This window comes from Dama dama, chromosome 17, assembly GCF_033118175.1.
Source record: "Dama dama isolate Ldn47 chromosome 17, ASM3311817v1, whole genome shotgun sequence".
NCBI lineage: Eukaryota > Metazoa > Chordata > Mammalia > Artiodactyla > Cervidae > Dama > Dama dama.
The window spans coordinates 40,597,887-40,614,496 of NC_083697.1; the positions used below are offsets into that span (position 1 = coordinate 40,597,887).

The 16,610-nt window shown below is 36.1% G+C and overlaps 1 protein-coding gene across 2 annotated transcripts in view; it reads right to left on the reverse strand.

Moving 5' to 3' along the window:
- Window positions 1–16,610, reverse strand: part of MMRN1 (multimerin 1) — a 65,969-nt gene that overhangs the window by 3,946 nt on the left and 45,413 nt on the right. The window lies entirely within an intron of this gene.

Below are 16,610 nucleotides of genomic sequence, written 5' to 3' on the forward strand. Positions count from 1 at the left end.
TTTCTATCTATGGGTCGGAAAGGTCCCCTGCAGAAGGGATGGCAACCCACTCCAGTATTCTTGCCTGGAGAATCCCATGGACAGAGGAGCCTGACGGACTACAGTCCATAGAGTCGCAAAGAGTCAGACACGACTAAGAGACTAACACTATTACTACCACTCTTTTTTCAGCAAGGAATATTATGCAGCAGTAAAAGAGTGAGATAAATCCCCAACATACTCAATTTGCTGAAAGACAGTGTTTCAGTTAACTTATTAGATATAGAATAATTTCAGTTATTTAGAAAGCCTCAAGTTATAAATATGGTTATAAATGACAAATATGGTTATAAACTTAATATATAATAATGTGGAAAGAAAAGGTTGGAAGAATACATTACTGGGTACAGTTACCACTATGGCTCCACCTTGTGGAAACAGTGTAAACAGTTTACAATTCACTCATTTCAAAACATGGTCATTGATGATTTTTAAATTTAAGGTTATTTGCTTTAACATTTATCTCAAGAGTGAGACCTATAAATATTTTAAATACATTCTGCTTCATATTTAAATAATTCAAATTCACATAAAATGTGACTAAACTGCATGCCTGTGTAATTAGAATGAAAAAAATTTTTTTGCAGTCTAGTTGATTTACAGTGTCATGTTATTAGTGTCAGGGGTACAGCATAATGATTCAATATTTTAATAAACTATAGTCCATTTAAAGTTATGATAAGATATTGGCTATATTCTCATTTTGAAAAAAGTATTTAATGAATACTTGTTAAGTACAGAACCTTGTAACAGAGAGCTAAAGATTGGTTGGCACTGATTTGTCAATTGAAGCTATTTTTATTTCATTATACAGTCAGATATAAATCTACTTTTGTATATCATCTGATTTGTATTATTTTTTAGTTTATTACTAAAATACTTAAAAAATGGTTAGATACTTTTATAAGTTCCTGTATTACATATTTGTGTTCAATGGGCAATTGTCTTTGAATTAATAAAAATCACACTCTAAATAAAACATCATGTCTTTTTTTTTTACATGCCCTTTTTTTTTTTTATTTTATTTTTTCCAGTGGGTTTTGTCATACATTGATATGAATCAGCCATGGATTTACATGTATTCCCAATCCCGATCCCCCCTCCCACCTCCCTCTCCACCCGATTCCTCTGGGTCTTCCCAGTGCACCAGGCCGGAGCACTTGTCTCGTGCATCCCACCTGGGCTGGTGATCTGTTTCACCATAGATAGCATACATGCTGTTCTTTTGAAATATCCCACCCTCACATTCTCCCACAAAGTTCAAAAGTCTGTTCTGTATTTCTGTGTCTCTTTTTCTGTTCTGCATATAGGGTTATCGTTATCACCTTTCTAAATTCCATATACATGTGTCAGTATGCTGTAATGTTCTTTATCTTTCTGGCTTACTTCACTCTGTATAATGGGCTCCAGCTTCATCCATCTCATTAGGACTGGTTCAAATGAATTCTTTTTAACGGCTGAGTAATATTCCATGGTGTATATGTACCACAGCTTCCTTATCCATTCATCTGCTGATGGGCATCTAGGTTGCTTCCATGTCCTGGCTATTATAAACAGTGCTGCGATGAACATTGGGGTGCACGTGTCTCTTTCAGATCTGGTTTCCTCAGTGTGTATGCCCAGAAGTGGGATTGCTGGGTCATATGGCAGTTCTATTTCCAGTTTTTTAAGAAATCTCCACACTGTTTTCCATAGCGGCTGTACTAGTTTGCATTCCCACCAACAGTGTAAGAGGGTTCCCTTTTCTCCACACCCTCTCCAGCATTTATTGCTTATAGACTTTTGGATAGCAGCCATCCTGACTGGCGTGTAATGGTACCTCATTGTGGTTTTGATTTGCATTTCTCTAATAATGAGTGATGTTGAGCATCTTTTCATGTGTTTGTTAGCCATCTGTATGTCTTCTTTGGAGACATGTCTGTTTAGTTCTTTGGCCCATTTTTTGATTGGGTCATTTATTTTTCTGGAATTGAGCTGCAGGAGTTGCTTGTATATTTTTGAGATTAATCCTTTGTCTGTTTCTTCATTTGCTATTATTTTCTCCCAATCTGAGGGCTGTCTTTTCACCTTACTTATAGTTTCCTTTGTAGTGCAAAAGCTTTTAAGTTTCATTAGGTCCCATTTGTTTAGTTTTGCTTTTATTTCCAATATTCTGGCAGGTGGGTCATAGAGCATGACCAAGTGGGCTTTATCCCAGGAATGCAAGGATTCTTTAATATCCGCAAATCAATCAATGTAATACACCACATTAACAAATTGAAAGATAAAAACCATATGATTATCTCAATAGATGCAGAGAAAGCCTTTGACAAAATTCAACACTCATTTATGATTAAAACTCTCCAAAAAGCAGGAATAGAAGGAACATACCTCAACATAATAAAAGCTATATATGACAAACCCACAGCAAGCATCACCCTCAATGGTGAAAAATTGAAGGCATTCCCCCTGAAATCAGGAACAAGACAAGGGTGCCCACTCTCACCACTACTATTCAACATAGTGTTGGAAGTTCTGGCCACGGCAATCAGAGCAGAAAAAGAAATAAAAGGAATCCAGATAGGAAAAGAAGAAGTAAAACTCTCACTGTTTGCAGATGACATGATCCTCTACATAGAAAACCCTAAAGACTCTACCAGAAAATTACTAGAGCTAATCAATGAATATAGTAAAGTTGCAGGATATAAAATTAACACACAGAAATCCCTTGCATTCCTATATACTAACAATGAAAAAACAGAAAGAGAAATTAAGGAAACAATACCATTCACCATTGCAACAAAAAGAATAAAATACTTAGGAGTATATCTACCTAAAGAAACAAAGGACCTATACATAGAAAACTATAAAACACTGATGAAAGAAATCAAAGAGGACACAAACAGATGGAGAAACATACCGTGTTCATGGATTGGAAGAATTAATATTGTCAAAATGGCTATTCTACCCAAAGCAGTCTATAGATTCAATGCAATCCCTATCAAGCTACCAACGGTATTTTTCACAGAACTAGACCAAAGAATTTCACAATTTGTATGGAAATACAAAAAACCTCGAATAGCCAAAGTAATCTTGAGAAAGAAGAATGGAGCTGGAGGAATCAACCTGCCTGACTTCAGACTCTACTACAAAGCCACAGTCATCAAGACAGTATGGTACTGGCACAAAGACAGAAATATAGATCAATGGAACAGAATAGAAAGCCCAGAGATAAATCCATGAACCTATGGACACCTTATCTTTGACAAAGGAGGCAAGGATATACAATGGAAAAAAGACAACCTCTTTAACAAGTGGTGCTGGGAAAACTGGTCAACCACTTGTAAAAGAATGAAACTAGAACACTTTCTAACACCATACACAAAAATAAACTCAAAATGGATTAAAGATCTAAATGTAAGACCAGAAACTATAAAACTCCTAGAGGAGAACGTAGGCAAAACACTCTCTGACATAAATCAAAGCAAGATCCTCTATGACCCACCTTACATGCCCTTTTGATAGATTTACGTAGATTCTCTTAATTGTTTGATGCTCTGAAGTTCCTGTTGAATTTATCAGGTCTGTGTGCGTGCTTAGTCACTCAATCGTGTCCAACTCTTTGCAACCCCAGGATTGTAGCCTACCAGGCTCCTCTGTCCACGGGCTTTCCCAGGCAAGAATACTGGAATGGGATGCCATTTCCTTCTCCAGAGGATCTTCCCTACCCACGGATCAAATTCATGTCTCCTGTGTCTTCTGTGTTGCAGGTGAATTCTTTACCTGCTGCATCATCATGTAATTGCTCATTTGTTCCTACTTTCAATTAGAGTGTGAGCTTTTGTGAGGGCAGGGCTCACGGTTTCCACTTTTTAAACTTTGTGTCACTACTGACTAGCACGGTGCTTGACGTATAGAAGTACTAAACTGTCTTTTTAAAGACGAATAAACAAATCAATGGAAGATTGAGTAGATGATCTCATCCTTTATCTAACACTCTATTTCTTCTTCACTTTTTCTCAAAGATCAGGTACAGTTTGATTCTATGATGCCGTTGGCATGTTTTTCTAGAGACATGAAATTATTTCAAGCAAACTTTCCACAACTTCTATCTTGGGTAGAACTTCAAACTCCTTCCAGTCCATTTATTTTCTTTGATGAAGATCAGCACAATTAAGTTCTGCCAACTCAATATTCTCTCATCTTGTGCAAATAGCATGACTAATCTGTTAATATTCATTTCCCTGATCTGAACAGGACTAAAATTCCTTTACCACTGTATTGGAATGTTTCATAAGTCTCAATTTGTTCTGGTCTTTGCTTTTTGAACCCTGATAGGTGCTCAAGTTATACTTTTCTATTAACCCTACTTCCATATTTTATAAAGGCTCATGTTAAATTTGAACTGCTTGAAGAATTCCTTACATTTTCAAAGCACTCTGTCTTTGCCAATATTTACCATTCTTTATTTTAATTGCTTGTTTAATGTCTGAACTCCATGAGAAGAGAGGTTGTGTTCAATTTACCCCTCTATCCACTTAATTTTTCTCAGTGCTCATTCAGCACTCATTCAATAGGCATTTGATGAATAATGAAGGGACACTCCATACTGATGTCTTCTGCTTCTATTTTTGTTTATAGTATACCTAGCACCATACATGTTTTATATAATAACTTATTTTTATTTATTATTTAAATTATTTTTATTTTTAAATGCTTAGTTATAGATTAGCATCAGGATTTTATTCTTTTATTTCATCATTTAAATAATAACATTGTGCAGGACTGATAACTCTGATCCCTGCTGAGGTCAGGATGGAGTTTCTAACAGACTAGTGAGAGGACCTCTCAGTGCCTCTGGGCAACTTTTGTCGTACACAGAGGAAAGCGCTATATAAATCCACCAGTGTCTGCTCTAGATACTGTGTCCACACAACATTATAACTTTTCTTTACCTTTCATCCTGATGTCAATGCTAACATGTTTTCACCCTCATACTAATGTATATGCAAATTTTCAGTGCTATTCTGTTTCATCATTTATCAAAATTGTATCTATCAAATAAGTCGTATCCTTTCATTGCTCTAAAAACGCTTCATATGTCCCTTTCCAACAACTTCTAGAAATGTGAGCAGTTGTTTATATTACTTTTTCAGATTCATTGCCTGTCCATTAGTTGTGAACAGACACTCATACTCTCATTAGTTAGAGATGGATGGAAACATTGTTTTCAACCATCTTACTACTTTTCCTTCAATTATCAGTTTTAATTTTGTTCTCCTTCTTAAATTCATGTCTGTTGTTCTTGATCTTGTTTCTGGGATCTTTTTTCTCAACACTTCAAATATAATTTAAAGCTCTTTTAATCATATCAGCAATCTTTACCAAATGGATTAGCCCTGTTTCAGATGATTTACTCTAACACTTGTCGTTTATATTTATCCTAAGTCACAACCCAGAAAATGAAATGTTTTTTACTCAACTTTATCATCTGTATTTGCCTTTTTCGTTAGAGTTATAATCTTCAATCAAAAGAATATTAAAAATGGCAAAGGTACTGAAACATGTTCAACAATGTTAGTCATTAGGAAAATGCAAAATAACATCACGATTAAATACAATAATATATCTATTAAAATAGTAAAATAAACAATATCGGCAATGCCAAGTGTTGACAAGATTGTGGAGCAATTAGGATTCTCATACATTTCTAATGGAAATGGCAAGTGGTTGACCAGTTCTGACAAAGTTAAAACTATATTTATTTTATAACTAAGTTATGCTACGGCTGTATTACTCAGGAGAAATGAAAACTGTGTATGCACAAAACCCTGTATGTATGAGTGTAAACCTGAATGTTTATAGCAGCTTTATTCATAATCACCCCAAACTGTAAACAGCCAAAGCATCCTTCAATTGCTAAACGGGTAAACAAGCTGTAGGTCATCCATACAATGGACCACTACTCGGCTCGGTGATGAAAAGGAACACATGCAACAACACTGAAGGATGTGAGAAAGAAGCCAGGCTCAAAAGCCTACACAGCATGGAAGATAAAGAAAAGTTATAATGTAGTGATGGAGATAGTATCTAGAACAGATACTGGTGTATTTGTAAAATGTTTTGCATGATTTAATGTAAAAGATACTCTGCAAAAGATAAAAGGGTAAAGGAGAGAAAACATATCATTGTTGACAGTGACTGGGAGTGGAGGTAGAGTTGACTAAAAAGGTACATAAAAGAATTTGAGGGTGTGATGGAACTGTTCTCCATCTTGACTTTTGTGGTGATTACATGACTACATATCTGTCAGAATTCACAGACCGCATGTCAAAAATAGTGAATTAAAGAAAAAAACAGTGAATTTAACTCCATGTAAATTATAGTAAAAATAAACAGACATCTCCCCAACATTTTTATTTCTATTATTTTGTCTGCACAGGTCCTCCTTCTACATCATTATGTCCCCCCTTTTTTTTTTTAATCTTTTCTTTTTTCTTAAAGACTTTGAGTTCAGAGACTCATGTACTTTCCTGGTTCTGATTACTCCTTTTTCTCTCTCCCACATTTCTATCTTCAGTTCTCTACTTTTTCTCTAGCTACCTAATTTACTTCTGTGCCCTCAACTATCACCTCAATGCAATAATTCCCAATTTTTATCTACAAACCCTCTTCTGCTTCCAGACCTACATTCAGTTCAGTTCAGTTCAGTTGCTCAATTGCATCCGACTCTTTGAGAACCCACGAACCGCAGCACACCAGGCCTCCCTGTCTATCACCAACTCCTGGAGTCCACCCAAACCCATGTCCATCAAGCCATCCAACCATCTCATCCTCGTCCCCTTCTCCTCCTGCCCTCAATCTTTCCCAGCATCAGGGTCTTTTCCAAAGAGTCAGTTCTTTGCATCAGGTGGCCAAAGTATTGGAGTTTCAGCTTTAACATCAGTCCTTCCAATGAACACCCAGGACTGATCTCCTTTAGGATGGACTGGTTGGATCTCCTTGCAGTCCAAGGGACTCTCAAGAGTCTTCTCCAACACCACAGTTCAAAAGCATCAAATTTTTGGCACTCAGCTTTCTTTATAGTCCAACTCTCACATCCATTCATGACCACTGGAAAAACCATAACCTTGACTAGACAGACCTTTGTTGGCAAAGTCATATCTCCACTTTTCAATATGCTGTCTAGGTTGGTCATAACTTTCCTTCCAAGGAGTAAGCGTCTTTTAATTTCATGGTTGCAGTCACCATCTGCAGTGATTTTGGAGCCCCAAAAAATAAAGTCAGCCACTGTTTCCACTGTCCCCCCATCTATCTGCCATTTACTCATTGACTTTTGGACATTTCCGTAGGGATAGAGGTGGCTCAGTGGTAAAAAAAATTCGCCTACCAATGCAGGCGATCTTACCAACCCAAGCCTGGGTTGGGAAGATCCCCTGGAGGAGGGTGTGGCAACCAACTCCAGTATTCTTTCCTGGAAAATTTCATGGACAGAAGAGCCTGGCAAGGGGCAGTCCATGGGGTCACAAAGAACCAGACATGATTGAGTGATTGGGCATGCAGAAGCTCACACACATACACAGGGATAGAAAGCTTTAAACTAATGTATCACAGACTAAATTTCTCTTCCCATGTGCATCTGCACTTCCTTCTTAACCTTTCTATTTCCATTAATGGAATGACTGACTTCTCATCATTGATGCTTTATTTAAATTTGGTGTTATTTTTATTCCAAATTTTTGTGTTTTCAACTGGCTGTTTTCTGCTAAAGATATATTCACATTTAACTAACATTCCAGTTTTCATTTTGTTCCTTTCTCTATCACCTTTTGAGGTCTTAATCTATTCAAGTCAGGATAGTTGTAATTTTGTAACTGATCTCGGGAAGAACTTAGAATAAATCTTAAATAATGCACACACATGATTATGCTATCAGTCAGTTCAGTTGCTCAGTCGTGTCCGACTCTTTGTGACCTCATGGACTGCAGCATTCCAGACTTCCCTGTCCATCACCAACTCCTGAAGCTTGCTCAAACTCACATCAATTGAGCTGGTGATGCCATCCAACCATCTATCCTCTGTCGTCCCCTTTTCCCTCTACTTCCAATCGTTCCCAGCATTAGGGTCTTTTCCAATGAAAAGGGTCTTTTCCATCTGTTCTTCACATTGGGTGGCCAAAGTATTGGAGCTTCAGCTTTAGCATCAGGCCTTCCAATGAATATTCAGGGCTGATTTCCTTTAGGATGGACTGGTTGGATCTCCTTGCAGTCCAAGGGACTCTCAAGAGTCTTCTCCAACACCACAGTTCAAAAGCATCGATTCTTGGGCACTCAGCTTTCTTTATGGTACAACTCACACATCTATACATGACTACTGGAAAGACCATAGCTTTGAGTAGATGGACCTTTGTCAGCAAAGTAATGTGTCTGCTTTTTAATATGTCTAGGTTGGCCATAGCTTTTCTTCTAAGGAGCAAGTGTCTTTTAATTTCGTGGCTGCAGTCTCTGCAGTGATTTTGGAGCTCAAGAAAACAAAGTCTGTCACTGTTCCCATTGTTTCCCCATCTATTTGTCATGAAGTGATGTAACTCGATGCCATGATCTTCATTTTTTGAATGTTGAGTTTTAAGCCGTCTTTTTCACTCTCTTCTTTCACTTTCATCAAGAGGCTCTTTAGTTCCTTTTCACTTTCTGTCATAAGGGTGGTGTCATCTGCATATCTGAGGTTATTGATTATCTTATACTCTTGCTCAAAAAATCTTTCATTGTTACTAATAATGAATTTAAACATATGACACTGCACACAGGGTATAAATGGTTGATTGAATGAATGCTCAGCTCAAAACTACCTCTTTCATGAGATTTGCCCAAACATCCAGTTCTTAATAAGACACTGAGCTTTTATGACAATAAGCTCCTATAACACTCATTTAATGCTTAGTATATGCTGTGACATGTCTCTCTTCTTTCATGTTCAAAACAGCTATATCAACATGGTGTTCAGAAGCACATGGAAAAAATTTTTAAACATAAAACACAACAATGAAATACCACATTACTCTATAGGTACATCTTCCACAGTCAACTTGTGTTACAACAAAATTACAAAGTTTTCTTTATATTCCCATTGCCTGCGGGGTTCACTATTTTTCCAGAAATTGAGCCCTATCCCATGATTTTATTTACTAATACTACACTTGGCTCCCTACACACACTCAGCACATCTCACAGTACTCTGATTCTCTACCTCTACTTTTTCTTTTATGCATAACATTCATCATCTTTTACCAGACTATATAATTTACATTTTTACTTAGCTTTCTCTATCCCTGCTAGAGTGTAAGCTCCAAAAAACACAAATTTCTAAAAATGCTATGTATCTCAAGCATCTATAAAAGTACCTGATTTTATTGGCACTTAATATTTGTGCAGATACCTCTAGAATCTATTATAAATATTCCTGAAAACTTTTAAATTTAACACTTAAGATTATAAAGTCTAGAAAAGAGTTCTTGAGGGACGGTTGGTTATAAAAATGATATCCTTTTTTTGTAAAAGGTAGATGTGTATTTTAATTTCTACATGACTGGCAAAATGAGACTCAGTAATTTTCTTTCACTGACTTCTTTAGTTCTCCAAACACTGTGAAATAAATTTTTTTGGTAATTAGTTTGGGAGGTGAAGAGACTTGAGTTTACATTAATCAATTATATCAACAAAACAAAATACCATGTTATACTTCCCCAAAAGTGATGTTCAAAATAAGCAGATTTGAATAATTAAAATAAAAATTATAATAAAATAATTATTGTTTCTCTTTAAAAATGTTTCCTATTATTTAAAACCAAATAGTGTTTATTATTAAACATCCCAGCTAGTCACTCTGGGACCCTGAGAAAATATTAATACTTATTATTTCTGAGAAGTAATACTGAGAAAATACTTATTATTTCTTTTCAGATCCACTTTGAAGCTGTGCATAGTAAAACTGGCAATTATAAACTTTTAGGGTATGTTTTTCAAATTTCATGTGCAGAAAACATATGGCAAAACTATTTTTTATGCTGCAATTTTTTTGTCAAGATGCGAGAATCATGTCCACTCAGACAGCTGTGCAACACATTCACAATTTGTGATTTAATAATCCCAACAGATTATTCCTCATGTTTGAAAATGAACACAACATAAAATAATATTACAGTGTCAGGTGCAATTTTGAACTTACAGTGTTGTTAGCAACCAGTGGAAAGACATTCACTCATTGTATTTTATCACAGGCCAGTTAATAATTAGATCTGGTGTCAAATCTTCGGTGTCAAAGAAACAGTTTGCTGTTGAGAAATAGCTCCTGTGATTCTTGTTAGGAGACTAATCTTAGCATATGTAGTGACTATGTAAATGAATCCTGGTATTCTGTTCCATTTCTTTTTTATCATCAGATGCATGTGTTATAAATTTTGGCTCAGATGAGAACGTCAAGCACATAGAGTTCTGACTGTTCACCTTTAGATTCCATGGTCATTTTATTGCAAGACATGAAGTAGGAAAGAATTGTCAATTTTGCCAGCATCTTCTCTTCAACTGTCATTCTTCCATACAGAGGGGAATCCTCTGGAAAGCTAGGGGATTATTTTCTTCTTCTTAGGAACAATGAACAAAAACTACTTCATTTAATATTCTCTTCAACCTTGCTTTATTGACACAAACTGGCGATGCTATCCCCAGAAGACAGGCTTGCTAACCAACTCTGGCACAAAGACTATCTTTAAGCCATGAGCAGAAAAGAGTTTATATAGCAGGCCTGAGACTGCTACCTTTAGAAATGCTGACTTTGAAGGCTTTGCCCTTGATCCATATCTGTGAACTTGGCTTCTCTAATTAAAAAGTGTCTTCATAGTGCCCTGACTCATTGTACAAATGATATGTTTTATAGGCTGAACTTCTGCTTTCCTTTTAGAGTTTTGGTATGTGCTCAGCAGAGGGTACCTACATGACCAACCTTGTTTGAACTGAAAGTTTGTGTCCCCCACAAACTCATATGTGGAATTTCTAACTCCCTAAGGGATGGTATTAGTAGGTGGGGTCTGTGGGAGGCATTTTAGGTATTTAGGGTGGAGCCTTCATGAGTAGGATTAGTGCCCTTTTAAAAGGGACCCCAGAGAGCTCTCTCCTTCCTTCCCTTTCTGTCATGTGAGAATAAAATAAGTTGGCAGTTTGCAGTCCAGAAGAGGGTTTTCATAAGAAACTGACCGTGCCGGCCTGATCTCAAAACCATGAGAGGTAAAGTGCTACTGATTATAAGCCACCTTACCTATGGTACTTGTCATAGCAATATAGCAGTGTGAGCTGACTAAGACAAGCCCCAATAAAAACCTTAGGAGTTGAATATCTGGTGGACTTCTCTGGGCAGAAAAATTGCATGTTACTGCATGTTTTGGTGACTGGAAAAAAAAAAAGATCCCACACAGAAGTGTACCCCCTTATAGGAGGGAGAGAACCTAAGAAAGTCTATGAATGGATTTCTCCAGATTCTGCCTGGGTCCTTTTCCCTTGCCAATTATATCATGTATCATTTCACTACAATAAACCTTAGCTATGTGTGTAGCTATTTTCTGAGTACCATGAGTGCTTCCAGCATATTGGCAAACATTTTGGATACCTTATGAAATGCACTGTAAACTCTAAATTGAAACAGCAATCCTTCAAAATTTAATTAGCTTATATTCAACTATTTTGTATAGAAGTCAACTTATCCTGAGGCATATGTGAGAATGATTATTTTTTATAACATGGAAAAGCATATCAAGAGCCGAAATACCGTGGAAAAAACTCATTAAAACTTCTGCAGATCTCTTTTAGTGCCTGTAATGCACAAGCATTTTTATACATTTAAGCCTTTACATTTTTAATCTTATTCCTTTTGACTTATTGTTATGTGATAAGCATAAGCTCATTTATAAACATGTTGAGTTTAAAACACAGTGACTTATAAATTAAAAGTAGAACACTAGAATACCATGAGCATTTAAATTATGTTGATACATGGGTATAATTACATATCAAATATTAAGTGAAAATATTAAAGAAAAGAAAATATAAACATTGAATATAGCTGAGAAAATTGTATCATATAGTCATAACCATGTTAATAATACACTGTGTGCCAGTTGATTTCTTTGATCCTTAAAATAAACTTTGTAAGGTGGGTATGTTATTCTAATTTTATAAATGAGGAAAGTAAGTTTTAGAAAAAAAGACTTATTACAAATAAGTCTTGCTAGGCGATTCAGTGCTTCTTAGCCATCCACAACTGCCTCTATGCTGTGTCACAAAATTTATAAATGATTTTAAAATGATATAAAACAGTTAAATGTCCACTAGTTTCTTATTTTTCTCTTTTAAACTGCTTATACGCACAGCAATGATCATTTAAAAAGTTGTATATCATACACTACCAAATCTTTTACAAAATGTAATCTTTCTTAAAAAGACTAACTAAAGTGATAGTGATGAATGAGAGGTTTATTAAGGAGAGGTAAATAAACCTGGTAAATACAGGGGAAATAGTTAAAGTAGAAAGCCAGTGGACTCACGAGCAGAGGACACAGCCTCAGCCGTGCTGCTGACATTGTTACCACAGGATTCAGCTTCTCTTGGAAGGCAAGCAGCCAAACTCCTTCTGCAGGGACAAGTCTGCCAATTGTAAAACAAATCCTCAAAGTGGAAATAAAATCCTCTTGATGTCTATTGGACTATTGTTTAGAAACAAATCAAATATTTAGGGATTCGACCAGAACAGTTTATCAGCATTGGCCTAGGAGGAATCATAGTTAGCATAACTGCATGTGGAAATGGCTCAGAAGGAAGTGAGGGGAAGAGGACTCTGAAATTTACCTGCTATTGTATCAGCCCCAAGAAGATCTTGTGAATAGCCAATGGTAACTTTCAATTACAACTGCCCATTGGTCATTATCATAGAAAAGCTAAACTGAAAAACAGCCACTTACTTCCCTCTGATCAGAAGCAGAAATAAGTGGCAGTATTTGGATTCTCAAGAAAGCAAACTCTCTCAGAGTTTATAACTCAGGTCATAAGAAATATTCAGATATGGCCAGGCTCTGAAATAGGTATGATGCATCAAACACAAGCAGAAGGAAGAGAAAGGCAGGTGAACACGCTTCAGAGTCTACTTGAGTACCGTGGTTCAGCTGAGCCCTGTGTCCAACAGACCAGGGGTCAGGCTCTCTCACAAGGCATGACCTTAGGCAGAGGGTTAGTTTGCTCACCTTCAAAGTAAGAATAATGATAGCTACCTCATAAATGCTAAATGAAGGAACATATGTAGAATAGTTTGAACAGAGCCTGGGATGTAGTGTTATTAAATAGTATCCAATATTACCTCATTATAATATTCCTGTTACTAGGCTTCAAAGGAGGTTATCAGTTATTAAGAGTAAACAGAAAGAGACTCACAGACATAGAAAACATTTATAGTTACCAAAGGGGAAAAGGGGAGGGAGGAGGGATAAATGAGGTTGCGATGAACATATATACACTACTATATATAAAATAGATAAACAACAAGGACCTACTGTATAGCACAGGGAACTATATTCCATGTTTTATAATAACCGTAAGGGGAAAGAGTCTAAAGAAAAATATGTATAATCTAAAAAAGAATCTAAAGAAGAATATATGTGTGTCTAACTGAATTGCTGTGTTGTACACCTGAAACTAAAAATATATTATAAATCAATTACACTTCATTAAAAAATTAAATTAAAAAAACTATGTTTAAATGGTCTTTATTTCTGCAAATTGTATTTATTCTGCAAATGATAGTGGTTATTATCTGAATAATATTGTGAGAGTTTTAAAATGATGATAAGTTACTTTCTGGCATTAGGTAAGGGAATAATGTGGCTGGACTATATTTACCAGATCATAGCAAAGATCAAAGGAAACACAGCCAAATTTAAGTGGTGTTTCACTGTGCTTCACAGCTGGTATCAAAGCAAGTAGTATATTTTGCAATTGGTTTATTCTTATAGGAGAATTTAACCTGAATCCACTGGTTTTATTACCTTACATATACTTTACCTGCTCAGCTGTCCAATGAATGCCACTAGTTTTATGGCCCATAGAAGCAGAGCTGGCTTAATGAACATGCATATCTATGCATCCACTTGAAAGGGCCCCACACATTATGTTGCTGCTCCTGCACAAAGTGAATATCTACCCCAGATATGAAATTAGGCCAATATATCTCCATTGCCCTGACATCATAATGGGTTATCTTTACAAAGATAAAATAAAGAACTTTTAATTAATTATTAACTTTAGGTCTATAAAAATTCTACTTACAGTAAATAAAGAAACCAGAAGCAATTATATCAAGGCGTCAGTAAAAAAAGAATCAATACTAAGTTAATTATTAGCCCATTAATATAGTGGTATATAAATACTCAATGCAATTTTTATAAGCTCCTAGCATGCATTCTTTATAATGAAAGAATACGAAACTTTGTTAGTTTTGTATGTTCTATTGAATCTCTTAATTTTGAAGCTATTTAAATTTATAGTTGCTGTATAGATACAGGTATTCTTTTTATTTAAGGGGGAGAAGGACATGGCTTACCTGGTGTATGATCACACATCCTATGGAGCTTAACAGAAACTCATTTGCAGTGTCCATAGAGGAAAGACCAAGGGTTAAAATAATATGGAGGAAGAACAACTCATTTTACCTAAAATTATTATTATAAGAACATCTTGTATTGAAACACCGCCTTTTCTTGGAAATATGTAAAGCCTAAATAATTTGTTCTGTGATCCCATAGAGTAAGATTAGTTCTCCTCAGTCAGATTAATTTGAAAGGAGTCATAAATAAATACAGTAGTTTAAATAGTGAAGAGATATCTCAACTTTGTATTATTCTGTGATTTTTAATATTATCAGAACATTCAGAGATAAAACATGAAGGGTCATATTATTCTAGGATAATGGTTACCCTTTTGTAATTAAAAAGCAGTAAAATACAAAATTCATCCAAATGAGTGTATAATTCAACAGCAGACTCATATGAGAGGTACACTGCCATTTCTTTTAGGAATAGTATTCTTTTCATTGTGAAAAGATTATTTAATGTTACTCACATGCCAAACATCTTAATAAAATACTTCTTTCATACAGAGAGACTATTAAGTACTTTATATGCACTACAGTAAATTCCTCTTTCCTCCCAAACGTATGCTTCTCCTCTGGTGTTTACAGTATTTGTCAATGGTACATTTACCCTCTCATTTCCCAAGTGCAAAACCACAGAATATTCTACTTTTCTCCCTTTCCCAAGTGCCATGCATTCAGGCTGTGAATGGCTCACATTTTTTTTTTTTTTTTTACAGTGATCCAGTCTGCGACTGATACAGTTCTGGGACTGGATATTTATGCTAATGAGCTCAGCAAAATACCTATTGTAATTCCACCACATGAATGGAAGAATCTGAGATTCAGACAGGTGAACTTACTCAAGGCTACACAGACGTACTGAAACAGCTAGGACCGGAATCATGTGTTGTTGTTCCTTAGACCATTAATTTCCCCACTATCTTTTCATTTCTGCTGAGATTACTTTTACAACATTATTCATACCCATCTCCTGTGATTCAGTTACCTCTTCCTGAGATCTAGTTCTTAGGATTTTGCCAATAATGTCCTAACTGGTACTCTAATTTCATGCTACACACAACTGCTGGCTTCATGCTCCTGAGATGCAGTTCTCACCATACCCAACCCTCTGCTCAAAATTTCCAAAGACCACTCTTTACAAAATCATGTCTACCTGCCTGGAATATGTCTCCCAAAATTTATAGGTTGAAATACTAACCCCCGCCATTGATGATATTAGGAGGTGGGAACTTTGGAGGTGCTTTGGAGATGAGGGTGATGCCCTCATGAATGGGATTAGTGTTCTTATCAAAGAGACCTCACAGGCTCCCTCACCCCTTCTGCCATGTGGGGATACAGCCAGTGGTTATCAGAACCAAGTGAACTAGGAAAAGGGCCCTCACCAGATTGTTACTATGCTGGCACCTTAGTTTTAGTCTCCCCAGCCTCTACCATGTTGAGAAGCAAATTTCTGTTGTTTATAAGCTACCCAGCCTGTGGAATTTTGTTAAAGCAGCCCAAAGGGACTAAGATACTTAGCTTGTCATTCAGGGCCTTCTATCATCAGCCCAAATTGAATTCCTGCTCACTGTACATTCACTGGGCCATTCATTCAACAGATATTCACTGAGCTCCTATGGTACACCAAGCATTTTGCCAGGTAACACCAAGATGAACAGGACACAATCTAGTCTTAGTCATCACGGAGCTCCTTGTCTAATAAATTCCTTTAATTACATATGCAAAGAAAATGTTCTACAAGGGCAAGCTTGATTATTTTATAGGGGGCCTGTCAGAAAAAAGTTAAGACATATAGAACAAGTATTTACACTATAAGCATTTGTTTTGTATTGATAACTGCTTTACATAGGACGATATAAGATTGAAATAATATATCAGAGATCTTTGAATTACTTAACTATTTG